The following is a 17299-nucleotide window of genomic DNA, read 5'->3' as shown; positions in this document are numbered from 1 at the left end:
ACTGTTCTGTTTCACATGCACTATATGAGCTGTTATATAGTGCTATATATATATATAGTGCTATATATATAGTGTTAACTCCTATAATACTCTGATAAGGTGAGAACCACTTTTAATTTTTCTTTTACGGATGAAGAAATGCAGACACCGGGAGAAAGTAACTTGCCCAAAGTCACACAACTAATAAGAGGAGCCAGGATTCAAACCAACGAAGTCTGGTTCCAAAGACAGCACCTAAATTACCATCCTATGAAACAAGCCAGAATGAGTCTCCAAGAGAGGGAGTAATTTGCCTGCCTTGCAGAGAGAAATGCATGGTTTCAAATTAAACTGTATCAAGAGAAATCTCTGCTGGGATAAATTGTGTGTCCCAAAAAACTGGCAAAGACTAACATTTGGAAGACTGGAACTAACAGGGTCTCTCCTTGGTGTGGCAGACACTGGCTAGCCAATCCCATATCCAATTCCACCTCCCTTATCTTCTTTCCACCCTCAGGTGGTCATGTGGCATGGTTCCAGTCAGTGAGATTCAAGCAGAAATATTCTTTTACATTTCTGGTTTTTGTTTTGTCTTTGTTTTACTTTAAGATATTTAACTGACAAATCGTATGCTTTCAAAGTATACAATGAGATGATTTAATATACATACACGTTGTGCACTGGGGGACATGGAGAAATGTTAGTCACGTGGTACAAGCAGACAAATTCTGGCTGCAACTTCCAGGAAAGCTTTTACTTGCCTGACAGCTGGTGAACCCTTTCATGCATTGCTGTCTTTTTTTTCTTCCTTCCTGGAATACAGAAGTGTCGGGAGGGACAGCAGCCTTCCAGGGATCATGAGAATAGTCACCAACTGAGGATGGTGAGCCCTTGACGGCACCATCCAGCATATTCCCTGGGCTGGGACTGGCCACCTCTGAACCTCTTGTTTGGAAACCAAATAAACCACTGTCATTTTCACTTTTTAAAAAATGAACATATTCCAGTAACTTTTTGATCATTTTAGCTGATCTTCTTCATCTTTACCTCTTGAATCTGTCTAAATTTTTAACAACCACTATCTCCATTGGGATGATGCCTCAATCCTGAGTTGCCTTTCAATAGCCTCTTGAATCTGGGCCCCTCCAGCTACCACTGGGCAAGTAATTCCATGCAACTCACCGAGGGTCTGACCTCTTTTCCCCTGAGGAGCAGCTTCGGCTCTGAATCCCTGCCTGATCTAGTAACAGCTAAAGCATACCCCCCTTTACTGATGCCCAGTTTAGGCATGGACACGTCATCTCCCCACTTCCATGTCTCTCTAGCTTTAGTTGTATCAAGAAAGCATAAGATCTAAAACCAAACAAAAGAAAAGTTATGTGAAGAGTAATAAAATAGTATATTTTAACCTGCTTACACAAATAGGGGGTTGATACATTTCTTTTTCTGTTTAGTTTTTTCCAACAACAAAAAAAACTATCTGAGAAGAGAAAAGTCATTAAATTAAGGAATACTTTTCAGATCATACAAATGTTCTAAAGCAGTGATTCCCAAAGCAGGGTCCTCTGGATCAGCAACATCTGCATCACTGGGGAATTGTGAGAAATGCAGATTCTCAGGCCCTATCCTTGCTCTCCTGAATCAGATACTCTGGGGGTGGGGCCCAGTAATCTATGTTCTGCCAACCCATCCGATGATTCTGCTGCATGCTCAAGTCTGAGAACCATTGCTCTGGGCAATAAGTTATTCAGCTAATCCTTCGCTCCCACTAACCACACTCACGTACTGAAATGCAGACTCTTTTAGAGCAAGGCCTGAGTCTTATCTATCTCTGTGCCCCCAATATGTAGTAACATGCCTCAAACAAGAACAGTCCAGAAAATATGCAGACCAATAAATGAATCAGAGAATGATAGTGGTGATTCTTCATTTTTAAAGCAAGCCCAAAGAAAGGCAGCTAATTCATTTAAAAATAATAATAAAGGCAAACTAATTCATAAATTTGAATTAGAAATACTACACATGAAATAGCAGGCATTATTCTTCTTGAGCTTTGTCATAACAGCTACATCTATTGCTGTTTTTCTTTTCTATTGTGAGTTTTATTTTATATGCAGAAAAGTATATTAAAATATATATACGATATAAAATTTTTAAATGAAGGAAACATGTATGAAACTACCACTAAGAAATAGAATTTTGGCCGGGTGTGGTGACTCATGACTGTAATCCCAGCACTTTGGGAGGCGGAGGCAGATGGATCATTTGATTCCAGGAGTTGGAGAGTAGCCTAGGCAACGTGGCGAAACCTCCTCTCCACAAAAAATTAAAACATTAGCAAGGAGTGGTGGCGTTCATCCATAGTCCCAGCTACTTGGGAGACTGAGATGGGAGGATCGATTGAGCCCACAAGGTCAAGGCTGCAGTGAGTGGTTACGGCACCACTGCGCTCAGCCTGGGCAGCAGAGTGAGACTTTGTCTCAAAAAAGAAAAGAAATATAATTTGGTAAGTAATGTAGAAGCCCCTTTGTCTCTATCTTTGTGCCTTCTTCCTTGAGATAACCACTACATACAATGTTGTAACCATCATTTTACCAACCATGTATAAATCTCTCAACAAATGTCATTTAGTTTTCTCTGTTTTTGAATCTTAGTGAATAGATTACCTGTGGTTTGTTTCTTGTTCTTCAGATGAGAACCACTCATATTGATGCACATAACTGTGGTTCATTTTGACTGCTCTATGGTTACATTGTGTGAATACGCCATTTTTTTTGTCTATTCTGCTATTCATGGGCATTTTGGTTATTTCCAGTTTTTGCTATTATGAACATTGCCTCGTCGCAATGACCACCATCTCAGGCCCCATTTGAGTCAGATATATCCCCTTCCCTCTCCACTGGCTCCACTAAATTGTTCTGAAGCAAGTCACAGGGTATTATTTCATCTGTAAGCTATAGAGATTCTTTTGATGAATACAATTCTTAATTTTAATGCAGTCACATTGACCAATCTTAATTGGGTCATGGGTTTTAGACTATTGTTAAGAACAAAAAAAACCTTTTTCTACACTGAGTTTATAAATATTTTTCTATCTTGTTTTTAAAATCTGTGTTTTTAAACCTTTCACATATAGTTCTTAATCCACTAGGAATTGGTTTCTCTGTAGGAGGATTTAATTTCATTTTTTGTTCAATATGGATACAAAATTGTTCTATGACATTCGTGGAAAAATCCATCAGTTCACATCATCACATGTGGCTACAATACCACATCTGCTCTATCTAAAGCTTCAATATCTGTGCAGGCCAGTGTCCAGGCTTTCTGCTGTGCTCTATTTGCTAATGTTTCTGTCCTTGCACCAGTAACTCTGTTATAGTCCTTTATCTTTATAATCTGGAGACCAACTACTCACCTTGTTCTTCCAGAAGGCCATGGCTATTCTTAGACTTCTCAATTCTCTTATGAACTCTAAAATCAGCTCAACACATTACTAAGTGATTGTGATTTGGTTGGTACAATATAGTACATCAATTTTGAGGTAATTGGTATCTACACAATATTAATTCTGTGAATCCATGAGCATAATATATATCTTGCATATCTCCTTTTTGGGGTCTTTTTCAGTATATTTGAATTGAGTTCTGTGATTATCTCTTTGAAGGACTCATATGATTTTGTTATATTTGTTCTTAGATAATCATATTTTTATACTATTGTAAATTTTAACTTTGACTTCTGTATGTTGCCAGTATATAGAAATAGAATTGATTTCAATATTGACTTTTGTATCTAGTAACTGTGCTGAATTATCATCCTAACTTTATCTATAGTTTTTTGACATTTGCTGTAATCTATTGATACATAAGAAATGATTCCCAAACCCGGTGGCTTAAAGCACTAGTAATCATTTGTTATCTCTCATGGCTTCTGTGGGTCAGGAATTCAGACAGGGCAAAGTGGAAATGGCTGTATTTGCTTTACAATGTTTTCAGCTGGAAAGCTGAGGGCTGGAATCATCTGAAGCCTTGCTCACTTGCCAGCAGTTGATGCGGACTATTAGCTAAGACCTTAGCTAAGGCTGTCAGCTGGAACACCCCCAAAAGGCCTCCTCATGTGCTCTGGGATTCCTTCCAACATGGTGGCCAGGTTCCAAAAGTGAGTGTTCTGAAAGACAGAGAGTGAAAAGAGAGTGAACCATAACATTACTTCTCCTGAATTCCATTGATCTGGGCAGTCATTCATTCCCTCCCAGCTTAAAGGAGAGGGAGCAAGATGATCTCTCTCAGTGGGAGGAGTCTCAGGTACATGGAAAGCAGCATATGAGATGGTATTGGTGGGGCCATGTTGAAATAGTTTGCAACAATATTGTTAAAAATAACAGAAAAATTATCAGTAAATAATGACAGTTTTGTTTCTTCTTTTATCATCCTTATTTCTTTTCCTTCTTTTTTTCCTTGACATACTACACTAGCAAGCCACTTTAATATTATGTCAAATAGAAGGGATCGGAAGGAGAAACTTCTCCTTATCACAGAAAAGAATGCTTTTAAACATTCCATTATTAAGAATGACTTTTGTTGCAGGTTTTTACAGAAGTAAATATGATTAAGTGAAACTCATGTCCCCAGCAAGGAAGGATTACTGCTCAGCTGTAGAGATGTATTCAGCAGACGGCCTCTAGCTGATAGCCCTTCAGGATCTGTGTAGATGCAGAGAGCTGCCCCAGCTGCAGTCACGTCCTGTCCAGGGCAGCCCATCTCTGGAGACTGAGCAAGGTAGGAGTAGAAAGGCCTGGCCATTTTGGCCCAACACAGGATCATCTGTCAGGAAGTACTAGCTCCAGAGCTCCCCACCATGTTTTCTGATGTTCATTTTGCCTGCATTGAAATTCACTTCTTCCTTTAACCAATCCTGCTTCCTGTGATACATGTTGATTCATAATAAATATCTTACAGCCATGTCAGCACCTGACTCCAAAAAATCCATCTTACGACTGTCAAGACAGATATGGTAGGATAAAGTGGTCAGTGAGAGGGGTTTTGGAACTGGATGACCCACTGCCTGGCTGGAGGGGGACCCCATTCCTGGTAAAAGGTGGAAGAGAGCGAGGTTTCACAGAAGATGGTAGTCTAATCGTTACAACATTTGTTGAAGGCAAGCTGGGAGGCTACTTCAGTGGAATACATCAAATACAGAGGCATATCTGGCATTTAAGATATCTGGAGAAAATAGTAGCTGTAATGTTAAGAGGATTGAATAATGGGTTAACCTGCTAGGGTACCATAATACAATACCACAGACTGGGTGGATTAAACAACAGAAAACCATTTGATCACAGTTCTGGGGACTGGAAGTTCAAGATCAAGGTGTCAGCAGTGTTGATTTCATTTAAGGCCTCCCTCCTTCCCTTGGAGATGGCCGCCTTCTCACTGTGTCCTCACATGGCCTTTCCTCTGAGAGCACATGGAGAGAGAGCTCTGGTATTTGTCCCTTTGCTTATCATCACAGCAGTCCTATTGGATTAAGGCCTAATTCATGACTTCACTTAACCTTAATTATGTCCTTAAAGATTCTATCTCCTATAGTCACATGACAGGCTAGGGCTTCAACATATGAGTTTTGTTGGTGGGACACAATTCAGTCCATAACAGATGGCTGTGACTAAGGACCATTGATGCATTACAAAATGATAATGAACAGCTGAAGTGAGTAACAGGCAATTAGTCGGAAGTCAGATGTGAAAGTCAGGGGGCCTCTTTACTTGTGTATACGGAAGCAGGGCAAAGGAAGCCAGAGGAGCAAGTGGGAAGGTTTGAGTAGCACCACCCCAGGCTGCCATCAGTCAATACCTTGCACCAGGCAGAACACTCCAGCCATGCACACTACAGCAGCAGCCCCTTCATGGTCCTGTTGGCTCCTCTTTCTGAGGGGAAACTGGAAAGAGGACATTAGTAGAACAAGCTAAAGCCCCTATGTTGTCACTGGGCTCAGGCTGCATGTGGTACTTATGGTCTGCCCCTTTGACATCTATTCAGCAGGCCAAGGTGGCTTACCAGCAGGACTGAAAGATATGACCCAATCCTTCACTTCTGGGTGGTTGGAGCAGCGCTCATCCATTCATAATTGCAAATTGATCAGCCAATTTCCTTGTGATTCCTCCAGCTCCTAATGTGAACTGTAGCCTCGATGCCTTTTGCCCAGCTGGTCAATTAGCCATGCCAGTTGGTGACTCCTCCTCTCCTATGTCACTTTAAATCATGCTATAATGCATAACAATTTGTGTACATCTTTTAGATTTTGTGGGGTTTTTCTAATCATTTTGCCCTTGGGATATTTACTTAGAAGTATGTCAGGACAAAGAATGAATATGCATGGATTTTTAAAAAAAATAATGCCAACTTTCCCTCTATAGGTATTGTACCATTTTGAATTTATGCCAGCAGTATATGAGGATGCTTGTTCTCCAAAACCCCACCAACAGAGAATGTCATCTAATTAAACATATTTTGTTTTTGTTTTAATTTTGAGGCTGATGTGATTTGAGAAAACCTGAGCTACACAAGGGATATATCTACTGCTTTCTACCATACCAATAAAGTATGAGCCCCCTGTTGATATGGTTGGGCTGTGTCCCCACCCAAATCGCATCTTGAATTGAAACCTCCACAATTCCCATGTGTCGTGAGAGGAACCCAGTGGGAGGTGATTGAATTGTGGCTTTCCTGAGCTGTTCTTGTGATAGTGGATGACTCTCACAAGATCTGACGGTTTTAAACAGGGGATTTTTCCTGCATAAGCTCTACTCTTCTCTTGTCTGCCGCCATGTGAGACATGACTTTCATCTTCCACCCTGATTGTGAGGCCTCCCCAGCCATGTAGAAATGTGAGTCCAATAGACCTCTTTCTTTTGTTAGTTGCCCAGTCTTGGGTATGTCTTTGTCCGCGTTGTGAAAATGGACTAATACACCTGTGTATACTGATTTTTCCTCTGGAGAGTTGGAGAAAGAAACTCCACCACATAATGTGACTTTCAAGAAGAATTCAACGATAAAGCTAATGTGTCATTCTGTCTTTGACGTTTGCCAAAGGTTTCTGTTTTCTGCCCCCTAAGACTTTGGAGAAACTGAGGTAGTGCAAGAAAGCTATTCAATGGGGTGATGGAAATAAACAAAGTAGGGTTTTCTTTATTTGCATGAGAAAGACTCATGTGGGCAAACTCTCTTTCTCTAAGTATGTAGGGGAAGTTTCAGGGAACAGATGATAGGCATCAAATTTCACAGAAGGCTAACCATTATTTTCCAGAGTATCCCACTGGCAATTATTATATTTGTATTAGTCAGGGTTCCCTGGAGAAAAAAAAAAGGAATCAATTGGTGAAAGAGAGAGAGAGAGAGGGAGACTTCTTATGAGAGATTGGCTCATGGGATTATGGAGGCTAAGAAGTCCCATCGTCTTTTGTGTGCAAGCTGGAGACCCAGGAACCCTGGTGGTGTAATTCAATCCAAGTCCAATGGCCTGAGAACCAGGGGAGCCAATGTTGCAAATCCTGGTCTTGGTCCAAATCCAAAGTCCTGAGAACCAGCAGCTCTGTTGTCCAAAGGCAGGAGAAGATGTATGTCCCAGCTCAAGCATAAAAAGCCTTCCTCCACCTTTCTGTTCTGTCTGAGCCCTCAACAGATTGGATGATGCCCACCCACATTAGTGAGGGCAAATCGTTTTTACTGGGTCCACCGATTCAAATGCTAATCTCTTATGGAAAGACCTTCACAGAAACACCGAGAAATGATGTATTACCAGCCATCTGAGCATTCCTTAGCCTAGTCAAGCTGGCACACAAAAGTAACCATCACATTATTGAAACAAAAGATGCCAGAGCTGATGGAGACTTTGGTTATTACCAACCTCTCCCACTATTTAAAAAACAAAAACAAAAACAAATAAAACATGACCTCTGTCAAAGATAAACAAAGCTAGGCACTGGTTAAAGTGGTGCAGATGGATTTTAATCCATAATAACTATTGCATTAGGGAAAGGGTTCATCATGAACTGGACTCAACTTTGATTTGTAACAGAGGTGAGTGGATGTTTCAAAGGGAGAATAAGGGTGCAGGGAGGTGGGTGAGCAGAGCTCAGTCGAGCCAGAGAAGTGAAAAATTACGAAAAGTGGGTAGTGGGGGTTGGTCCGTGTAACACCCATTTGTGTTTGCTAACAGGTGCTTATGGAATTTAGGCTTCTAGATTCTCACAGAGACTGGGTGACAGGGGGCCTCTCTTCACATGTTGGCTGCAACAAGCAGTACATTCTTCTGGCAACCTTGAGCTTTCTCAGGCAGGCACTTTAAAGGGGGCTAAAGTCATCCCTTGGATTTGGTTGAACTATTAAAAACTACCTTAGTGTCTGTTCAAATCTTTATAGGTTAAAGTTGAGGTCTAGTTGAGAAGATGGCTCACAGGAGACTGGCTAGTGTTTGGTCAAGCAGAGAATCTTTGTCACCTTTCAAGATCAAACACCTGGTGCACAGGCAATAAAAAAAATAGAAATAAAAATTTAAAAAAGAGACTGGACCAGACCTTCACTTCCTGACTGCCATTGGCCAGTAACATTTTATTGTCAGGAAGTTTCCACTTTCAAAGATTATTTACTCACCCACACAAAGAGCCACTCAGTACAGAAAGCCAACAACTTTAGCCATTCTGGTTAAAATAAAATAATAATATGAATCCTCCTTTCAGTTGTTCCAATGAAAGTGACATATGGAGAAGCACACGATCCATAATTCAAAGAAAAGTGCTGCCTACTTCCTCATTAGCTAAATTGTATTCACTGAAAAAGCTGCTTTTGGTAGCCATATCGATCAGCAGGAAGTAAGATGGAAAAAAATTAACAAACTTGAAAAACTTCAGTCTCTGGGGTGTAACTCACCATCTGGGAATGACTTATTAGGAAAGAAACAAGAAAACACTGTCCGCATATGACCTTCCCATTTTACATATGCAGTCAGTCCTCATTAATCTGAGACCCACCAAAGTGGAGTCTGCAATAATTCAGAAGTGACAATTGCAATCCCCGCTGAAGAGAAGGTTCCATGCAAAACATTTAACGTAGGACCGTAAAGTCTCTAATAAAAGTCAGGAGTGTTTTCCTTCACTTCTTTGTTTTTATGTGCAATCACATATATAATACAATGTGAACAATAGGCAAAAATGATATATTTAATTCCTTGTTTTACATTCCCACATTTCGGTTGCTTTGATAAATTAATCTCACTTTCCTCATTTTAAATTAATACCACTTTATATAATAAGAACAAGATTCTTTTTATTGTGGGATAGTTTATCTTCAAAAGCTTTTTTCAGCCTAAGTAACAGAGAGAGATTTTAAAAACAAATGGTCAAGGTAAAAATGCAATAAAATGAAGGTCTTAGTCACAGACCTCTGCCCTGAGAAATTCACACACACACACACACACACACACACACACACACACACACACACACAAATACTTCAAAAAACAAAATCCACATTATCTTTCCTTTTGTGTATTCTAATAATTGAACAATTAGTTCTCTGCCAGTAAATTAAAATAAAATTACATTCTTCTAAATATCCATTATCCAAGTAATTTTTAATAATTTCCTGTTTACTGGCACTTTCAGAATTGTTTTTATTTCACTTAGTTTTTTTTTTTAATTGGTTCACTCCCTCAGATGAAGCTTAAATGGGTTGAATAAAGATGCAAGCTCTTTCTAAAGAATATGAATTGACCCAAATAATTGAGTGAGAACTTGAAGTTAATGGGAGAGGGGATCTATTATGTGGCAGAAACAATAGTAGTAGGTAAATAGCATATAATTATTCATCTCTTCCATTCACACTTCCGTGTTTCTTATAAATTTCCAATTTGTTGTGAAGTGATTTCAAATTAAAGCTAATTATCAATGCTTTTATTGAAGCAAATCTATAATAAATGTCTCTTGTCAAAGCACTCTGCCGAGGAAAACCCAGAGAGAAATAAGACCTAGACTCTGCCATCTGAGGGACCCGCATTCTCGTTAGAGCAAAAAAATGAGTATAGAAATCATAGGTGGTGTTGTATTAGTTTTCTAGGGCTGCTGGAACAAATTACCGCAAAACTGGTGACTTAAAACAACAGAAATTTATTTTCACACAGTTCTTGAGGCCAGAAGTCCAAAATCCAGCTGTTAGCAGGGTCATGGTCCCCACAGAGCTTCCAGGGGTGGATCCTTCCTTGCCTTTCCCAGTTTCTGGTGGCTGTGGCCATTCCTGGTGATCATTGGCTTGTAGATGCATCAGTCCAGTCTCTGCCTCCTTCTTCAAAAGGTGTGCTCTGTGTCTCAAAATGGCCTGTCATCCTCTTATAAGGACACCAGTCATTAGATTTAAGACCCACCCTCATCTAGTATGGCGTTATCTTAATTTGATAATGCCTAGAAATACTGTTTCCAAATAATGTCATAGTCAGAGGTTCTGAGTGGACATAGAACTATTCAATCTGCTATACATGGTAAAACAAATGGTGTAGGAGGAAGAGGGGTAGAGCCAGAGTTGGATTGGGACCCATAAGTTAAGAGCAAGATGGAATAAAAGGCATGATTCTAGTCATCATGGAAAATAGAACTATGTGGGCTTTTATCATCTGATCCCAGCCAGTCTGCCCATCCTTAGCACAGAAGAACATTTATTCTGGTCACACCAAACTACTCACTTCTCCTAGAATATGTGGTAATCTCTTAAACTTGTAAAAAAAATTAGAATATATTTGTCTCCTTAGTCTCCACTGAGATCCCAAAATGTCCCAGGTTTGGGACAATGGGGATAAATTGCGCCTATATTTTACAGAAGAGGACTAAGTCCATTTCTGCTAGACTTGCTAAGAGATAGGCAAAGCAAGTCCTGAGACCTTTAGCCCAAAACTCTCCACCAACCTGTATGTCTACCAGCAAAACTGGAGATTCACTGATATAGTTAGGTTTTATGTCCCCACCCAAATCTCATCTTGAATTGTACTCTCCATAATCCCAGGGAGACATCAGGTGGAGGTCATCGAATTATGGGAGCAGTTTCCCTCATGCTGTTCTCATGATAGTGAGTGAATTCTCATGAAATCTGATGGTTTTATAAGGGGTTCTTCCACCTTCGCTCAGTACTTCTCCTTCCTTCCACTTTGTGAAGAAGATGCCCTTTGCCTTCCACCGTGATTGTGAGTTTCCTGAGGCCTTCCCAGTCATGCTGAATTGTGAGTCAATTTAATCTCTTTCCTTTATAAATTACCTAGTCTCAGTCAATTCTTTATAGCAGCATGAAAATGGACTAATACATTCATTAAGCAGATTGACTGGTAAGTTTTTCAAGAAAGTAGTCAGTCTAGAAGGATGGGGAAAGGCATTTTTCTCCTCTCCCTATGAGAATGGGAGGAAGAATGTGAAGGAAGTCTATGTCCCAGTTCTTACATGTGGCTCGACAGGGCACACTGAGAGAGATTTCTGATAAATTGACTTGTGCCTTAAAGACTTGAAGGGAGTGGTACTGGCTACTTGCTTATAGGGGACAGGCTGGCTGGAACTGGCCCAGCAGCAGCAGAGAAAAGAAAGCTGCACTGGGAACTGCCTCACCAGCATGGCAAGGGGCAGGCTTTCTGTGTGCCTCAGGGTGCTGCGAGCAGCACCCAGACTAGGGTGGTCTCAAAAACTATCTATTTTCAAGAGGCCTGTCTGCAGGAGAAAGCAGATACCAGCAGAAAGTGGCTAGAGGCATCCCACCAGAAGTAGGAATTGAGGCAAAGTCATAAGACATCAGTAGGATTAAGCATAGTCCTTCTCAGGAAATACTGAAGAATGAGGAATCCCAGACATTGTGAGGTAACAAACCACTAAAACACACAGAAGGGAAGGGTCAGTACTAAGGGCATTTAACAGGTGTGTGTGGAGGGTAGGAACTACAACTGTGCTGGCTACCTAAAACTGTACCATGTTTTTCCTTGTTTACCCTCACACATAGTAGAGAAGCCGGAAAAAGATGACCCAACACAGAGAGAGTGAAAGAAAAATCAATAAGGATAAGAGAAGAGGTGATGTGTGGATATCTCTCTCTCTCTGTCTCTGTCTCTCTCTCTCTTTCTCACACACACACACACACACACACACATACCTCCTTAGCTTAGTTCTCAGTACAATAACCAAAAACAAAGACTTCTTTCTCACTTATGTCTATCCCAGGAGCTCTGCTAATTACACCACAAAAACCCAGGCTGATCAGGCACTACAATTTTGAATACTGGAATAGAAAATGAGAATGTAGCAAAGCATAAACTTATTATTATAGCTCCCACCTAGAAGTTACACACTTTATTGGCTAAAGCAAATCACATGGCTATAATTAACTTTAAGTAGTTGTCAAAGTCATCTTATCTTCTCTGTCTAGGAAGGAGAACTGGAATGTTTGTGAGCAGCCCAATAGACTACTGAAATGAGTAAGCCCAACAGAAAGAACAGGCTGCACTCTCCCTTTCTCTCTTCTGGCTTCAGAGCCAGTTCAGGCCTAAGGTAAGGAAGAAGAAAAACTTAAAATTGTATGACACATTGGAGTTTCGATTAAAATTGGACTGAACTTTTTAATATGAAAATATTTTTTAAATAGCTTATGCTATTCTATATTATTCTTCAGCATTTTACTCCTGTTTCCTCCTTACTATAGGCAGAGACTAAGTCTTTGCCCTTTGATGTTGGTCTTGGACGTGTGAGTTGCTTTGGTCACTGGGAATTTGGCAGGCATGATGGGAGCAGGAACTTTTCATAGTCTTGTGTAGTTTCGCTTTTCTCTTGTATGTTGGAGATTGGGCATTGATATAGTAGCTCTGTGTCCCCACCCAAATCTCACCTTGAATTGTAATCCACATAATCCCCACGTGTCAAGGGTGGGACCAGGTGGAGGTAATTGAATAATGGGAGAGGTTTCCCCCATGCTGTTCTTGTGATAATGGGTGAGTCTCACAGATCTGATGGTTTTATAAGCATATGGCATTTCCCCCGCTTGCACTTCTCCTTCCTGCTGCCTTGTGAAGTAGGTACCTTGCTTCCCCTTGGCCTTCTACCATGATTGTAAATTTCCTGAGACCTCCTCAGTCATGCTGAACTGTGGTCAATTAAACCACTTTCCTTTTTAAATTACCCAGTCTCAGATATGTCCTTGTTAGCAGTGTGAGAATGGACTAATATAGGCATATCTCATGATAGCGGTATTATCACTGTCCTTCAGCATTGAGCAGACTGAGAGCCCATGGCCAAATCCAGCTAATTCGTGGCCAGAGAGCTACCCATCCAAGCCTAGTCTAGTCTGGATGAACCACAGTTTCCCTGCAGGCAGTGAGAGTGAGAATAATTGCTTAATGAAGGAAACCACTGAGTTTACAATAATTGAGTTTGTCATGGAAATAGCTGAAGAATACATGCCTAAAATGATTTAAAACCACCTTGCAAATACAACTTCCATTTTGGAAACGGAGATATTGTTAAGTAGGTAGCTAGTCAGTCATGAGCAGGGCAGGAAAGTTCCCACAGCCCCAACCAGGAATGTCAGGTGACTATTAGGTGATGGTCAGGTCGTTGTTACACTGTTTCTCTAAAATAATAATTGGTCACAGCCAGAGCCAGGGAAAGGCAGACCCCCAGTAGACAGAAACATCTGAAACTGGTGATCAGCATCTTCCTGATAAGATCTCAGAAGTTGGACGAGTGGGCTCATGCATGTGCACTAAGAGGTAAAATGGTGTAGTTTAACTGCTATATGACCTTCTAGGAACATTAGAGCTGGTAAGGGAAGAATGCCTCAAATGAGCATATGTACAATTCCAGTAAACACAATACACATGCAGCCCCTCTCAAGGGCTGGCAGGCCACTGAGCATATAGGTAGCCCACTCCAAGGGAAGAGTCAGGGGAGAAGGGATGCAACCCACCCAAAAGCATGCCAATGTATAAGAACCCTAAGTCAAAGGTCGAACCACACATCTGATCTCTCAAGTCATCCACTTGGCCCTCTTCTAAGTACTTTACTTACTTTCATTCCCACTGTAATGCTTTTCTTCCCCATAAGTCATTGGGGTACAGGTGGTATTTGGTTACATGAGGAAGTTCTTTAGTGGTGATTTGTGAGATTTTGGTGCACCCATCATCGGAGCAGTATACGCTGTACCATATTTGTAGTCTTTTTTCCCTCACCTCCTTCCCATACTTCCCCCCAAGTCCCCAAAGTCCATTGTGTCATTCTTATGCCTTTGCGTCCTCAAAACTTAGCTCCCATATATCACTGAGAACATACGATGTTTGGTTTTCCATTCCTGAGTTACTTCACTTAGAATAATGTCTCCAATCTCATTCAGGTCGCTGAAAATGCCATTAATTCATTTTTTTGGCCTAGTAGTATTCCATCATATAAATATACCACAGTTTCTTTATCCATTCATTGATTAATGGGCATTTGGGTTGGTTCCACAATTTTGCAACTGAGAATTGTGCTGCTATAAACATGCGTGTGCAAGTATCTTTTTTGTATAATGACTTCTTTTCCTCTGGGCAGATACCCAGCAGTGGGATTGCTGGATCAAATGGTAATTCTACTTTTAGTTCTTTAAGGAATCTCTACACTGTTTTCCATAGTGGTTGTACTAGTTTACATTCCCACCAGCAGTATAGAAGTGTTCCCTCTTCACCGCATCCATGCCAACATCCTCTGCTTTTTTTATTTTTTGATTATGTTCAGGGTTTCAGGAGTAAGGTGGTATCACATTGTGGCTTTGATTTTCATCTCCCTGATCATTAGTGATGCTGAGAATTTTCTCATGTTTGTTGGCTATTTGTATATCTTCTTTTGAGAATTGTCTATTCATGTCTTTAGCCCACTTTTTGATGGGATTTTTTTTTTTAAGTTACTGATTTGCTTGACTTCATTGTAGATTCTGGATATTAGTCCTTTGTCAGATATATGGATTGTGAAGATTTTCTCCCACTCTGTGGGTTGTCTATTTACTCTGGTGACTGTTCCTTTTGCCCTGTAAAAGCTCTTTAGTTTAATTAGGTCCAAGCTATTTATCTTTGTTTTTATTGCATCTGCTTTTGTGTTCTTGGTCATGAAATCCTTGCCTAAGCCAATGTCTAGAAGGGTTTTTCCAGTGTTACTTTCTAGAATTTTTATAGTTTCAGGTCTTAGATTTAAACCCTTAATCCATCTCAAGTTGATTTTTGTATAAGGTGAGAGATAAGGATCCAGTTTCATTCTCCTGCATGTGACTAGCCAATTATCCAAGCATAATTTGTTGAAAAGGGTGTCCTTTCCCCACTTTAGGTTTTTGCCTGCTTCGTCAAAGATCAGTTGGCTCTAAGTATTTGGGTTTATGTCTGGATTCTCTATTCTGTTCCATTGGTCTATGTGCCTATTTTTATACAAGCACCATGCTGTTTCGGTGACTATGGCCTTACAGTATAGTTTGAAATCAGGTTGTGTATGCCTCCAGATTTATTCCTTTTGCTTAGTCTTGCTTTGGCCATGCAGGCTCTTCTTTGCTTCCAAATGAATTTTAGAATTTTTTTTCTAATTCTGTGAAGAATGATGGTGTATTTTGATGGGGATTGCATTGAATTTGTAGATTGCTTTTGGCATTGTGGTTATTTTCACAATATTGTTTCTGCCTAATCATGAGCATGGGATGTGTTTCCATTTGTTTGTGTCATCTATGATTTCTTTTAGTAGTGTTTTGTAGTTTTCCCTGCAGAGGTCTTTCACCTCCTTGGTTAGGTATATTACTAAGTATTTTATTGTTTGCAGCTATTGTAAAAGCAATTGAGTTCTTGATTTTATTCTCCACTTGGTTGCTGTTAGTGTATAGAGGAGCTACTGCTTTGTGTACATTAATCTTTGCTGAATTCTTTTATCAGTTCTAGGAGCTTTCTGGACGAGTCTTTAGGGCTTTCAAGGTAAATGATCACATCATCAGCAAACAGGGACAGTTTGACTTCCTCTTTACTTATTTGGATGCCCTTTATTTCTTTCTCCTTTCTGATTGCTCTTACTAGGACCTCCAGTACTATGTTGAAGAGGAGTGATGAGGGTGGGCATCCTTGTCTTGTTCCAGTTTTCAGAAGGAATGCTTTCAACTTTTCCTCATTCAATAGTATGTTGGCTGTGGGTTCGTCATAGATGTCTTTTATTACATTGAGGTATGTCCCTTGCATGCTGAGTTTGCAGAGAGTTTTAATCATAAAGTGATGCTGGATTTTGTTAAATGCTTTTTCTGCATCTATTGAGAAGGTCATGTGATTTTTTATTTTTAAATCTGTTTATGTGGTGTATGATTTTTATTGACCTGTGTATGTTAAACCATCCCTGCATTCCTTGTATGAAACCCACTTGATCATGGTGGATTATCTTTTTGATATGTTGTTGGATTTGGCTAGCTAGTGTTTTGTTAAGGATTTTAGCATCTATGTTCATCAAGGATATTGGTCTGTAGTTTTCCTTTTGGGTTATGTCCTTTCCTGGTTTTGGTATTAGGGTGATTCTTGCTTCATAGAATTAATCAGGAAGGCACCAAAGAAAGGCGAAGCCCAATGCAAAGAAATCCAAAAAAAAAAAGATACAAGAAGTGAAGGGAGAAATATTCAATGAAACAGATATGATAGATAGCATAAATAAAAAACAATCAAAATGTCAAGAAACATTGGATACACTTATAGAAGTGCTCTGGAAAGTCTCAGCAATAGAATCGAACAAGTAGAAGAAAGAAATTCAGAGCTTGAAGACAAGGTCTTTGAATTAAACCAATCCAACAAAGAGAAAGAAAAAAGAATAAGAAAATATGAACAAAGCCTCCAAGAAATCTGGGATTATGTTAAGCGACCAAACCTAAGAATAATCAGCATTCCTGAGGAAGAACAGAAATCTGAAAGTTTGGAAAACATGTTTCAGGGAATAATTGAGGAAATCTTCCCCAGCCTTGCTGGAAACCTAGGCATCCAAATACAAGAAGCACAAAGAACACCTGGGAAATTCATCACAAAAAGATCATCACCTAGTCACATTGTCATCAGGTTATCTAAAGTTAAGACAAAAGAAAGAATCTTAAGAGCTGTGAGACAAAAGCACCAGGTAACCTGTAAAAGAAAACCTATCAGATTAACAGCAGATTTCTCAGCAGAAACCCTACAAGCTAGAAGGGATTGGGGCCCTATCTTCAGCCTCCTCAAGCAAAACAATCATCAGCCAAGAATTTTGTATACAGGAAAACTAAGCATCAAATATGAA

The 17299-nt window shown here is 40.0% G+C and overlaps 1 long non-coding RNA gene across 1 annotated transcript in view; it reads left to right on the top strand.

The window, feature by feature from the left end:
• The first annotated feature begins 11935 nt into the window (after positions 1 to 11935).
• The window catches only part of LOC129532949 (uncharacterized), a 45927-nt gene continuing 40563 nt past the window's right edge, over positions 11936 to 17299 (top strand). Inside the window, exons 1-2 of the long non-coding RNA XR_008678920.2 lie at positions 11936 to 12072; positions 12426 to 12547. This is a non-coding gene — a long non-coding RNA (uncharacterized lncRNA). The remainder of the gene's footprint in view (positions 12073 to 12425; positions 12548 to 17299) is intronic.

The sequence above is a fragment of the Gorilla gorilla genome, chromosome 3 (genome assembly GCF_029281585.2).
Source record: "Gorilla gorilla gorilla isolate KB3781 chromosome 3, NHGRI_mGorGor1-v2.1_pri, whole genome shotgun sequence".
In the NCBI taxonomy this organism is placed as follows: Eukaryota; Metazoa; Chordata; class Mammalia; order Primates; family Hominidae; genus Gorilla; species Gorilla gorilla.
Note: the sequence above shows the minus strand (reverse complement) of the source record. Positions and strands in the feature narration are given on the sequence as shown.